Source organism: Scaptodrosophila lebanonensis, unplaced genomic scaffold (genome assembly GCF_003285725.1).
Source record: "Scaptodrosophila lebanonensis strain 11010-0011.00,11010-0021.00 unplaced genomic scaffold, SlebRS2 tig00001415-arrow-pilon, whole genome shotgun sequence".
Classification (NCBI taxonomy): domain Eukaryota; kingdom Metazoa; phylum Arthropoda; class Insecta; order Diptera; family Drosophilidae; genus Scaptodrosophila; species Scaptodrosophila lebanonensis.
This window is the reverse complement of record NW_022060742.1, coordinates 7,479,841-7,492,606: the sequence shown is the minus strand read 5'-3', so window position 1 is coordinate 7,492,606 and position 12,766 is coordinate 7,479,841. Positions and strand designations below refer to the sequence as shown.

The 12,766-nt window shown below is 38.1% G+C and overlaps 1 protein-coding gene and 1 non-coding gene across 3 annotated transcripts in view; one reads left to right on the top strand and one right to left on the bottom strand.

Annotated features, from left to right (window-relative positions):
• The window catches only part of LOC115632557 (serine/threonine-protein kinase NLK), a 144,057-nt gene that overhangs the window by 49,735 nt on the left and 81,556 nt on the right, over window positions 1–12,766 (bottom strand). The gene's annotated exons all lie outside the window — the stretch shown is intronic.
• Trnaa-agc lies at window positions 2,850–2,922 on the top strand. Its single transcript has one exon. It is a non-coding gene; the product is annotated as a tRNA-Ala (tRNA).

Genomic DNA, 12,766 nt, shown 5'->3' with positions numbered 1-12,766 from the left:
AAGCAACGCCTCGCAAGCAGCTGCACTTTATGCCTCTCGATAGAGGTTGAAATGTTTCAGACAAATTGCAAAAGTAGTTCAGTATAGAGTAGTGAGACGAAGGCAGCACATTTTAAAATGGTTGTTATTAAAAGTTTGATTGTTCAGGCATATTTAAAGGAAAATTTATAATAATATTTGTAACAGGTTGTGGCTATTATAGTATAGACGTTATTTCAACAAAACTACACGCTCTGGCGGACAACTTTCAATACAACGATAAGGCAGACCCACATATTTACAGCAACTGCCTGAAATACGATTAATAATTTGTTTATTTCATTTCAGTGTCGACTGATTATACCCTGTACCCGTAGGGTAAAAAGGGTATATTAGGTTTGTGCAAAGTATGTAACATGCAGAAGGAAGCATCTCCGACCCCATAAAGTATATATATTCTGAATCAGCATGACGAGAGAAATCGATCTAGACATGTCCGTCCGTCCGTCCGTCTGTCCGTCTGTCCGTCTGGATGAACGCGAGGATCTCAGAAACTATAAAAGCTAGAATAACCAAAGTTGGCATCCAGATTCTCCTAGGTCCGAGAAAGGACGAGTTTATTTTATTTTTTGGAATTTTCCATCCCTTCCCCCGCTACAGAATTTCGTCAATAGCGTCCACATTTCAAATGCTACCTAAACCAAACTTTGCACACATAATTAATATATAATTGTCTACTGTTGTATAAAATTTTATTCAATTTGGTCAATTCTAAGAAAAGTTATTAGCGAAACAAATTCTCGCCTGTACAACCCCCACAAACTGCAGCAACAAGTTCGCTCCTCTTCTTCCTCTTTTTGCTGCTGCTATGGGCGCATATAACTCAGTGACGGAAGTTTACCTGGGTACAGGGTATTACACTGTCGGGCTTGCTCGACTGTAGCGTTCTCTCTTGTTTCTTTTTAGTTCAGTTCATCCCACATAATCAAACGTCGAACATTTATTCATTCATACAGACAGACAGACAGACAGTGGGGAGAATCAAATTACAACCATTTCTACTGTACATTTGAAAATTGCTGGCTGCATGGCTGTTGATAAATCAAACAACTGTTGGCTTTGACCACTAACCTGCAGCAACAGCAACAGCAGCAGCAGCAGCAGTTGGCTTCAATTTACTGACTGCTGGTTGCTGTCTTCTTTAAATTAGCCACAGCCTTTTCTGCCTGCTGTGCTGTGCCATAAGCCAACATACTGATATATAACGAGCTAAGCAGCACTTATGTCTGGCAAGCTCGACTTTTGCATGCCCTGTAATTTTAACTCTCCTCCACAGTCTGTTTAATTTAAATAAATTTGATAGTGATGGTGGATGCATGATGCCCAACTCTTCACTGCCAGATTTGCCAATAATAACATTAAAGAAATAAATATAGTTATCCTGCTAAGAGTAATTTTTCCATGGATCGCTTATATGGCAGCTATATAAAATAATGAGGCTATATGTAGTTAGTAACAAACATCTTCACATATCAAATTTGGCGTCCTTAGCTGTTATGGTTCAAGAGTCCCCGGCGTTCATACAGACGGACATGTCTATAATCGGCCCATAATGTTGATCAGTTATAAGTAGTATGTATTTATGAGATCCGATACATTTCGCGCTCATTAGACTCTTTACTCTTTACAACAGGGTATGAAACCGATTTTGGTGCTAGAAATGCATTTTTGGCTGATCATTCCTATGGCAGCTATATAAAAAAATGATGCTATGAATTGTTTGCTGTTTCTAGCTGCTATGGCTCAAAATATATCGACGTTCATACAGACGGATGAACGAACAGCTGATTATCTGTGCCCTTGATTTAAACATTTTTTAGTACAGCCTTTCACATTTCTTCGGTGAGAGAATATAAAAAGCAAGCGCTTGATTATGCCGGCATTGGCATCGGCGCCAACGCTAAATGACGTCAAAACGCCAATCGCCCGGCAATGGGCGACAAGAGTTCTTTCTGTGTAGGATGGATGCGCTCTGTGACCCAAATAGGCGACCATGCCGGGCAAATTAATTTAGCCAGACGATGGAGAGAAAAAACAAACACTAAAATGAAACAGCGACGAGCCACGTATATTGAAAGTAAATGGCCAACAGCTGTTGTTGCCACCAACTGTTATTGCTGTTGTTGTTGTTGCTGCTGCACAAAACACGTTCGACATGTTCATCATCAACATGATTATGATCAATATTGTCTGGTCGTTGCAATGCCTGACTGCATTATAACCACTCAACCAGCGCATCTAAGTCTATAAACATAAAAGAAAAAAAAAAAATGGTGACCCAATTTACATTTGTTATCAATGTGGGATGCGTTGACACTCCTCGACACTTTGTGTATGTTTGTTGTTACTATTATTATGTCAAGAACAACAACAATGGCAAGCTTGCTAATTAGCTGCAATTGAGTTTTGAGTGTGTGTTCGGTTGTGTATGAGAAGGCCTTTAAATAACAATTTGGTATTATGGGCTATTAATTGGCAAATTAAAAGCAATCTAAAGAAATCAGTCCCCAGACATCGAGCCAACAAAAGTGTCAAGTTCAAACAACAGCCGTAACAACAACAATTAAATTAAAAGCTTAATCAGCTGGCTTGTATATATGCATATATATTTCTGTTGTTTTTTATATTTATTTGTAAACACACGACGTCGTTGACGTTGAAAGCATATAAAGCAGCAGTTTATACGTCTCCTATATCTACATATATACTTATACGCCACTCTATCTATACACCTATTGATAGTTTTTGGTCAGTTTTGTGCGCTGTCGCTGATTTCTTGGGTATTTGCTGCTATCGCGGTGCCGTTATATGGGGATGTAGCTCAGATGGTAGAGCGCTCGCTTAGCATGTGAGAGGTACGGGGATCGATGCCCCGCATCTCCAGGTCAAAATGTTTACTTTTTTAAAAATTAACATATTTATTTTAACAACTTTTCTAATTGGTTTAAAAGAAGTATAGTTTTTAGAAACAGATTGATAACAAATAAAAGTTTTACTCAAATTTTCCATTAAATAAAAGGACCAAAGTTTATTGGTTTGCTTAAAGCTGTTCGAAATGTCGATTCCTGATGAGATATTTTCAAAAACTTATAATATTTATTTATTTACTTTAATTACAACTGGAAAAGTATACAGTTTCGGAACAGGTCTGTTACATAAATGTGTAGTATATATTAAAAAAATATATACTTTCCTAAAGCGATTAAAAGTGGTTTTGAAGAAACATTGTTAATAGTTAGAGGAAATATTACCTTAAAAACATTCCTAAATACAGTTCTGCTTAAATTGCAGAACATAAAATAGAGAAACACTCATCAATAATTATATACATAGTTAAAGGAAACTTCGAATTACAAGTATAACATTTTCGAAATGAATTTTGTTTTTACATTCAAGAATTCTTCTGAATTGAGGAAAAACATTTAATAAAAAAAAATAGTATATTTCTTTCGTTATAAAACCAAGTCGCCAGGACAGTCGAAGGACAAAATTCAATTAGGGCATCGAATTCTATTATCTAACATCTGCAAGACGCTTTGATTCCTATCTCATTTCTTATTATTAGTCTAAATTATGAAGTTTCTGCATGCCCCAGAAAGCAAAGCTTTTTCCCTTACAATATTTCGCCTTTGTGCTTAATGCGGCCAATTATTTTAGCCACGCACATAAAAATGTGGCAGAGAAAAAAATCTGAGAAGCTGCATTAAAAAACTTTTTAAATCAGCCCCGAAAATAAAGCCACCGCAGTCAACAGCGCAGCACTTGGAGCAAGGACAAAAGGCCGTTCTTCTCAAAATCAAAATGGACGCAACGCAGGCATTAAAAAAAAATATCACGAATGCGTCATAAAAACTTTGCACATCAATGCACAGAGAAACAGGAAGAGAAAGACAGAGACAGCGACAGAGAGAATTGAGAGGGATTGAGAGGGGCAGCCACTTTACACTGAATGTGGAAACAAATTTTAGCCACTGCGTTAAAATGAAAATGGCGGCCAAGGGACGTCAGCCTGCGAAAGAGCTCTCCAAATGCAGCGCATCAAGAGAAAGACGGAAAAAAAGTAAGGAAAAAAAAAACAACTGATGTTGGCAACGCTGTGGCAGTAAAAGAGGAAATGTGGCCACTGGCAACGACAACTAAGAGTCGGTGAAGGGGTCAGTAGTCAGCGCTTCTTTTTATTGCATTTTTGCGACTCTGTGTGTGCGTGCGTGCAATGCCATCGCCAGCGCCCAGCCACAGCCACAGCCTCATTTTGTTGATGGATTAGTCAAAGTGCAACTGCAGCAACAACAACAACAACAACAAGAAGAAGAGCAAATCAAGCATACTGAACACTTCACACTTGCCACTTGAACTGAGGCTCCGCAGCATAAAACTGCAACTGCAGCAGCCAAATCGCATGCCTCTGAGGCAAGTCCAACATTGACGTTCTGTTGCGTGCAATTTGCCTGAGCAAGCTCTTCTCTCATTGCATTTTGGCCGCCGGCGCTTGGGCAACGTTTTTCTGCTCATTTTGGTATCATTAAAGCTGCCAAGATTACGTACAGTACGTATAGTTTAGAGATGGACGAGTGACCCAAACAGCCTACACGTACCGAAACATGCCACGGAAGCTTTGCTACTCTATTCCAACCAGATTTAATTCAAGAGTAATGTAAAGACTAAGAGTTATTATTTTATAAATCTGAGAAAATTTTCTGATCATTTTCTTCGGCATATTCACACTTACGATCACGACTCACGAACCAAAACATACGCCGAAGCTATGTTACCCAATTCCATTCCAAACAAACTGATCTGCGTCCGACTATGAATCTAATCAACCAGATTTAATTCAAGTACGATGTTAAAAGAGTAATTATTTTGTAAATTTAATCATCTTTGTCGGTCTATTCAATCACGACTCACGAACCGAATCATGCGCCGAAGCTATGCATCCCAACCCCATTTCAAATATATGCGTAGTCGTATGCATAAATCCTAACCTAACCAACCAGATTTAATTCAAGTACAATGCTTCAAGCGTAAAATTTTTTTGAATTTAATCATTTTTTTCGGTCTATTCACTCACAATCACGACTCACGAACCGAATCATGCGAAGCTATGCATCCCAATCCCATTTCAAACAATCCCAATTCAAAACAATCCTATTTGAATAGAAATATTTTGAATTTTTCATTTTTTTTTCGGCCTATTCACTCACGTTTATGATCCACGCCAGCTCTAGTGAATGTGCATGCACACATACATTTTTCTGTCTTTAGTGTTGCACGCACAGCAAAATTTTGATTGATGATTGAATGCAGCCATAGCCGTAGCCGCAACAGCAGCAGCAGCAACAACAACAACAACAATACAAGTACAAACACAACAACCAACTCATTTCTGAACTGATGAGCAACAGCTGCTTAATGATTAAGCGAACGTTGGTTGCGGCTAAAAGGAAATAACTTTGCGCTTTTTATTTCGTTTTTTCTCTTTTCTGTCTTATTTCTCACATACATTTAAATATATTCGACTAATGGCTATTTTATACAAAATATAATTTTAAACTTGATACAAGAAACATCTGTTGTAGTAATAGTATTAGTGGTTGTTGTTGTGGTTTCCAGTCTGCCATTTTATTTCTGCCCAAATATTTAATTTTAAGCGCTTTATCGGCACGAATCAATTTTTATTATTTTTAAGGTAAAATGTTTATGGAAAATGAAATGCCAAGTTTTTTTCTTGTTATTGTTCATGCAGCTATTGGATAGTGCTTATATAAAAATTATGATCAACTAAAAACATTGGACCGGCTTGATATTTCTCAACGTGGAACTTTGCATACCAACGCAACGGGTTTAAGTGCCCATCTAGTATGTTGTTTGAAGCTTTTTACTGCACTTTAATTGCATTTTAATGTGTTCATTAAACTTGCAAAAATAGTTAAAAATACACACATATACATTCTGCAGATATAATAGGTGGTAGCTTAACAAGAGGGTGGTTCAAAATATCTGCTACTCGCCAACTTTTAAAATTCGCTGTGCGAAAAATATTAGGAGCAGTGTGTACATTTTCTATGTAGATTTTATTCATGGACACTATATAATTTAAGAATACTGATCTACAAATATTTACATATATTATATATATTTTATGAAGGACAAAGATTTAATTTTTCTAATCTTTTAATCGTAATAGAAATACTTAATGTTAAATTGATTATTATTATTTAACTAAAAAGTTAGGCAGTGGCTGCCTATAGCCTTAGCATTCAACAAATAACAGATCACAATTTTTCATGTTAAATAAATTATCATAATCAAAATAGTTTGAAAGTAACTCTGTAGCTGTCTCGACACTTCTTGCGTTGAAAAATAATGGGGCCTAAAGAAGTATTTATTTGGGATCATTGAGCCTGTTTCCTGATTCAATCATTTTTTTGTTAAACGATTTAATTAATTTAAATTTTAAAAATAAAATATTATATTGAGCAAAACTATTTATTTCAACGATGAACTTCTGTAACCACCAAATAGGTTTCCAATTCGTTCAATGAGGGCCGCTCATCGATTTAATGAGCCACCCTTATATTTTTTGCACGTAGACTTTGCCTGTGAATATTATTGAATGCATTGCCAATAAGCTTTTGACGTTTATCGTTGACATTAATTACTGACCAGCCGATTGCGAAAAAAGGCATGTATGCGTATTGTTTCTGGATCGCTCTCCCCCCCCTCTCTCACTACACTTTTTCACATTTTCTTCTCGTGGATTGTATTTCTGCACTCTTTTCTCTCTCTTTTTTTTTGGTTTTTATTGTCAGCACATAGTGCTTCGTTTATTTATTTTGACGCAACTGTTTGTGTAATTGTTTATTGCTTTATTTTCAGTTTTTATTTATTTACCGTCTTACTTTATTTTTGTTTTCTCTTCAGCTATGCGCAATTTACAAAGTTTATGTGATTGCTGCAAACTACGGAATTACTATAAATGAAATGTGACATCAAAAACTGAATGCAATACAATTTTCAACAGGAGCGTTCAAAGTAGAAGAATGTTTTGGATCTTGGTGTTTTATTTCTCGTGACAAAAATGCAAAGTACTTACTTTTACTAATATAATACAAAATTGCATAATCGAATCGAATACCAGAAGCTTTATAAGACATGATTTGAGACTATTCTTAAATATGTGATCCTTAAACACTATATCTATTAATTTCTAAAATCTGTATGCTCGAAACAGAACTACGAGTTCCTATTGGAATTGCCGAAATGCGTTGAAACATCGAATTTATCTTTAGACCGGATAGATAACCGGATACTGTGTCATAGAAACAATAACAACCAATGATTTTCTGTAGAAGCATTCTACTGATAAATAAAATAAAATCTAAGAAGTTAGTAAAATGTATGAGTTCGTTTAGGCACAAATTATTTCTTACTCAGGCCATATTACTTCCACTTCTCAATCAGCACTGAGTCTTGAATTTAATTTGATTCTTATATCACGGGCATATTCTTAACTGATATGGCAGTTAACTAAAGACTTTTTTCGTAGAAAGGCCATAAAAGATGTTATTTAATATTATTATTTTATATGGCAAATCATAAAAATAATATTTTTCTTAATGTTAAATACAACTCTAAAATGAGTTAATGAATCTGTTGCATTTGCATTATAGAAATTATGTGGTTAGAAGACTGTTGAATAGCTATCGTAATACTCATAGAAATGTTAATGCCTTATCTTGTCAATAACTGTGTTAGCAAATTAATCGATTAGCTATAAAAGGTGAGCATGACAATCTTTAAAAAGAAGCCAAAATCATAAATTCGAGGCCTAGCTAATGCAATTTTGTATCTAAGCAAGTGCAATTTGTTGAAAATCAATACAAACATAAGTACCAATGCACGCATGTTAATATAAGCAGATAATAATCTTATGTTATCTACAAGTTATCTGTCACTGTTGCATACGAATGTAAGCATAAAGAATATGTATAGCAAAAGTGTCAGTCTCCAATAAAACTCTAAAGCGAACAGACGCACGGCGGTCCGCGACTATTGTCTTTTACTTTACTCCTACTGAGCCCTTCCCTTTTCAGCGAATATATAATCTATTCAATAGGTTATGGGCCCAGGGCATATAGGCTCATAGGAGAAGTTCAAAGTATTGTGAAATAGTAATCGTTTGGTGACTCAAGAAATATAACATTTAAAAAATGAGTGCGCTATATCAAATAGACAAATTGGAAGAGCATAACTATGACTCATGGAGCATACAGATGCGATCTGTCTTAGTGCACGCGGAATTGTGGAGTGTGGCATCAGGTGCTGAACCTAGTAATACTGAGAGTTCAAGGCCAAAAGATGAAAAGGCATTAGCAATTATAACGCTAAGTGTAAAAGCTTCACAATTGGGCTTCATTAAAAATTGCAACACTTCGTACGAGGCATGGAAAAAGTTAAAGGACGTTCATCAGCCGAGTGGACCTGTACGGAAAGTGTCGCTGTACAAGAAATTGCTAGGCAAACGCATGTTTCAAGGCCAAAGCATTTCAAGTTACATACACGAATTTAACGAAATTCTGGATGGTTTGTGTACAGTTGGCATCGAATTAAATGATGAGTTAAAAACAATCGTGTTGTTGTCAAGCTTGCCCGAACCATACGAAAATTTTGTCGTCGCCATTGAGACGCGTGACAATTTACCGTCATTTGATGTGTTATGTATCAAGCTGATGGAAGAGGGAGAGCGCAGAGGCAATGCAGATGGAGAGAGCGAGAATGCAAGAGCATTTATAGCTACGCAGCAGATCGTCGCGCATTCCAAAGCGAATTCAAAAAGGAATTCAAAAATCGTCGTTTGCTACAACTGCGGCGAAAAAGGGCACTACAAGGCACAGTGCAAGCGTGAGAAAATTCGCGGTGAAGGGAAAAAGCAATCGACAAAGAAAGAGATGGAAAAGCAGAGCAGCTTGTTAAATGCGTTGGACGTTGGAAAGATAGAGAACAACATGTGGTGTCTGGACAGCGGAGCAACAAGCCATATGTGTTGCGATAAGACGTTATTTTCAAAATTTATTGCGCACACTGAAATGATCGGTTTAGCTGACGCTGGTTTCCTGAAGGCCGAAGGCAGAGGAGAGGTGAAGTTACAGACAGAACTTTGTACCTTGGTGTTGTCAGATGTACTGTATGTACCGAAAATGAATGGCAACTTTATGTCCGTCAGCCGGTCAGTGCAAAAGAACAATGTTATACATTTTGGGCCACATTTTGCTAAAGTTATACAAAACGGCGAGTGTATACTGAAAGCGAATAAAGTTGGGAACCTTTATATGTTTCAAGGCAAACAAAATAGGTGTTATTCCGCAACTGAATCAGATGGTACATTGTGGCATAAGCGTTATGGCCATTTAAATTTTACCAGTCTGAAGGAAGTGATCAGCAAAGAGCTAGTGCGTGGTATTGGAAAGGTTGTTTTCCCAGACAACTTGAATTGCAAAACGTGTATGCTAAGCAAAATACATGTACAGCCATTCCCAAAGGTAAGCACTAACCGTGCCGAAGAGCTGTTGGAACTGGTTCATGCTGATGTATGCGGCCCATTCGACACGAAGTCACTTGCTGGATCCAAATACTTTCTGACCTTCATCGATGACAAGTCCAGGCGTATATTTGTTTATTTTTTGCGGAAGAAAGATGAAGTGTTCAGTAAGTTCGTCGAATTTAAAAACTTGGTTGAACGGCAAACAGATAAAAAGCTCAAATGTATTCGAACCGACAATGGAGGCGAGTTTGTCAACACAACATTCAACGGTTTCCTGAAACACCATGGTATTGCAAGGCAATTGACCGTGGCTTATACTCCGCAGCAGAACGGCGTGGCGGAAAGAGCAAACCGGACATTAACGGAGATGTCCAGATGCTTATTGGTGCAGTCGGGCCTAGGCGAGTCTTTGTGGGCCGAAGCAGTCAACACAGCAGTATACATAAGAAACAGATCACCTACCAGTGCACTGAACAACCTGACTCCAATGGAAGCGTGGACAGGTAAGAAACCCTGTGTTAGCCATCTAAAAGTTTTTGGTTCCATTGCAGTTGCACTTGCAAAGGGTCCCCGTAAAGGCAAATTCAAACCCAAAGGGCATGAGTACCGTATGGTTGGGTATTCGGTAGCAGCCAAAGGCTATCGGTTATACGACCCAGAGACGAGGACGATTGTCGAAAAACGAGACATTCTATTTGATGAGCGTTGTGGTGGTCATACCAATGAAGATACCGTTACGGTAGATTTTCCTGCATGCGAGGTTCAAGAGCATGTCACTCACACGGATGGTGACAGAAGCATCGACGACGATGACAGTGAGCACAGTTCTGACGACAGCAGCTCCAACGCATATGAGAGTGCAGTCGAAAAAGAAGACTCTGACGAGGATACTGTGAAGATTGGGCCAGGCCGGCCTAAAATTGTTCGAAATGGTAAACCTGGTCGTCCAAGAAAGCAATACAATGTGCTTGGAGCATTGGTTGCTAGTGACGTAATGGTTCCGACATCCTATGATCAGGCCGTTGGTAGCACACATGCAGTATTCTGGCAAGAGGCGATGCAAAAGGAATATCAGGCACTACAATCAAACGAAACCTGGCAGATGGCTGATTTACCAAAAGATCAGCGAGCAGTTGGTTGCAAGTGGGTATACAGCCTGAAACGTGACTCTGATGGAAAAGTCGAACGTTTCAAGGCACGACTCGTTGCTAAAGGGTGCTCCCAGAAGTATGGCGTGAACTATGTAGAGACGTTCTCACCCGTTTGCAGATTGGAAACCGTGCGGTTTATTTTGGCGTTAGCAGCGGAATTGAAGCTGTACCTTCACCAGATAGATGTGTGTACCGCCTATTTGAATAGCGACCTGCATGAAACTGTTTATATGAAGCAGCCACAGGGATACACAGATCCCAATAATCCAAGTAAGGCTTTATTGCTTAAAAAGGCAATATATGGATTGAAGCAGTCGGGGCGCGAGTGGAACTCCAAGCTCGATTGTGTACTACAAGGCATAGATTTTGTAGCATGTGAAAATGAACCGTGTCTTTACAAAAGGAACGGAAGAGGTGACTTATCATTAATCCTTGTTTATGTTGATGATATAATTATAGCATGCCGATCAAAAGAGGACTTGGCCAACATCAAGTCAGCCATTACAACATCGTTTGAATGTGTTGACAAGGGAGAGCTGCATTTGTTCCTTGGCATGGAAGTGCAGCGCGACGGTGAGCTTGGCGAAATTTCGCTAAGCAATTCGCAATACATCAAAGACATATTGCGTGAACATGGATGCGAGACCTGTAGACCTACAGCGACCCCACTGGATGCTGGTTTCCAAGTGATATGTACCAGCGAGCATTGTCAAAAGGTTGACATTGCATCCTACCAGTCTTCAATTGGCGAGTTAATGTGGCTGGCGCTTACAACAAGGCCAGACATATTGCATTCCGTTGCCAAGTTAGCTCAACGGAATCAAGATCCGCATGCAGAGCACCTAGTGGGTGTAAAACATGTGCTTCGATACCTGGCGTCAACTGTGGACCTGAAGTTGCACTACAAAGAGTGTGGACAACCCCTTACCGGCTATGTGGATGCAGACTGGGGTGGCGACCGCATCGATCGCAAGTCGTATACTGGCTATGTATACTACTTGGCTGGAGGACCCATATCCTGGCGATCTGAAAAGCAACGCAGCGTGGCACTTAGCAGCACGGAGGCGGAGTATATGGCTCTTTCAACTGCGTGTAAGGAGGCCATATACCTACGGCGTCTTATAGTGGAGATTGGCTGCGGTGACTCGAGTACTCCAACTATTCTTCATGGCGATAATTTAAGTGCTCAACAATTAGCTAAGAATCCTGTACACCATGAAAGAACAAAGCATATTGATATTAGATATCATTTTGCAAGACAGGTTGTAAACGAAGAACAAATTGTTTTACAGTATACATCAACCAATGAAATGATAGCTGATATTTTAACGAAAAATCTCCCTAAAGCGAAGCATGTTCATTTTACAAAGCTGTTAAATTTGATTTGAAAATTTTTGTAAAACATGTTTGCATTGAGGAAGGGTGTTGAAAATCAATACAAACATAAGTACCAATGCACGCATGTTAATATAAGCAGATAATAATCTTATGTTATCTACAAGTTATCTGTCACTGTTGCATACGAATGTAAGCATAAAGAATATGTATAGCAAAAGTGTCAGTCTCCAATAAAACTCTAAAGCGAACAGACGCACGGCGGTCCGCGACTATTGTCTTTTACTTTACTCCTACTGAGCCCTTCCCTTTTCAGCGAATATATAATCTATTCAATACAATTGTCATGTCTTTGAATTAAAAGTCCATTAAATAAAGTTCTCCTAGTGTTTGATAATCTAAATGAATTTTAGTTGTCACCTCATATTGTACATAAATTTATCAACATTCATTAAAGAAATAGAAAAATAAATAATAAAAAAACAAATTAAAAAAATAGATTATAATAATAATAAATATATATATATAAATGCGAACGGGTGTGTCTTTGAATATTTGATAGAAGAACGGTCAGAGAGTCGTTCTTGCAGTAATATTTAAGTGGAAACAAATGACGAACTGGAATTAAATTCAAAAAGGAAAAAATGAAGAAAGTGCAAGGTGTGTGTTTAAAGTACTGATTCATGTGTAATTACTT